The sequence below is a fragment of the Mirounga leonina genome, unplaced genomic scaffold, assembly GCF_011800145.1.
Source record: "Mirounga leonina isolate KUSES-001 unplaced genomic scaffold, KU_Mleo_1.0 Mir_95, whole genome shotgun sequence".
NCBI classification, from domain to species: Eukaryota; Metazoa; Chordata; class Mammalia; order Carnivora; family Phocidae; genus Mirounga; species Mirounga leonina.
The window spans coordinates 15783070-15784591 of NW_023270865.1; positions in this window are offsets into that span (position 1 = coordinate 15783070).

Sequence of the window (1522 nt, forward strand, 5' to 3'; positions counted from 1 at the left end):
ATAAAAATGTTCCAAATAGAATACATGTGTTCACGGCTCAACACTTATTCCTATACTGTTTAATAAAACAACCCAAAAACCTTAGGTTTGCAAATAGTCAAGGAGGAATATATTTTAGATGAAAAATCTTACACTTTAAAAAGTCTCATAATTTAGGAGGAATAAATTAAAACATGTTATTCAGCAACTGGGATTTAGCCAGACTGGACTATTCCATGTAAATTTATAAAGTCAAATAATTGTCAGGAATTATTGTGAAGAGAACTCTGATTTCCCCAAACTCATTCATTTACACAAGTTTACCTTAGAAACCTGAGCATATAATAGTATCTGAGCCATTTAGACATTTCCACACAAATTAAATCATATATATATATATTTCCCCGTAGGAAATAAAATATTTGAACATCAATCTTTTCCCATCTTTTCCTTTTATCTATCTCCACATTAACAAAGACAACATATATTTTTCCAGTCAGAAGCTCTTGTCACACTAGGCTTTGGGAAGACAATTTTTAATAACATCTTTAGGGCAGGTTAAGGCTAGGATTGGTTTCAAGATACCACCATTCACAAGCAGTAAGAGAAAGAACATTTTCATGTAGCCCTTAGATGCTGAGATTTCACATATCCTCAAGGATAAATGGGTCAGTCATCAAAATAATATAAAATCTCCACAAACTGTCTTCATTTTCAAAACAGGCTAGCTTCCCTAATTAATAGAACGATAGATCCCCCCCCAAAAGAACATATATAATCTCTGAGATGGCTGTGCTTTTGAACTATATTAGGTCCTAACATTTTACTAATCCTAGATTTATATCATATGCTACCATTCAACAAGACTCTTATTCCTTAAAACTTTTTAAACAAGTGAATTTATTTTAAAACACATTATTATCCCAAACTCAGACGTATAGCCACAAAAATAATTAATGCTTCCACGGAATATGGAGTATGTCGAACAAATAAAGTGAAGACCTCTGCAATATTAACCTGAACATCCATCATTCACCTTAATAAAGAAAACCAAGGGAGATACACTAGAAAGATTTTTCTTTTAGGAGCCTGACCAAAAGAGGTGGAAAATACAGAAGTGGCTTATTAGATATACGCTGATATTGTTCTTAGAGCCTGATTGGGGACTTTCAACTCTAGTGTGTCTCCTTCCAAGAGCATCTTTGAGAAACATGATACTTACTTTTCCCAAAGGTAAGAATAGAGTCATCAGACAGACAGGTATCTGAACAGGGTTGAACACAACAGGGAATGCTAAAATTTTCCACTGGCGTGCAGGAAAATATATTAGAACTTCAACTTATATTCATTTCAATTCATCCTTTTAACATTTCTACTTTGGTCTCTGCTGTATAATTTGCATAGTATGTTAGTATAGCAGTATATATGTATGTATAATTTATCATTGCAAATATACATGTATTGGGGAGCACATTAAATCTCTTGCTGATTAAGTAAGATTGAGTGTAATCGAGAAGGTTTGGAGACCACTAATTAGAACCTT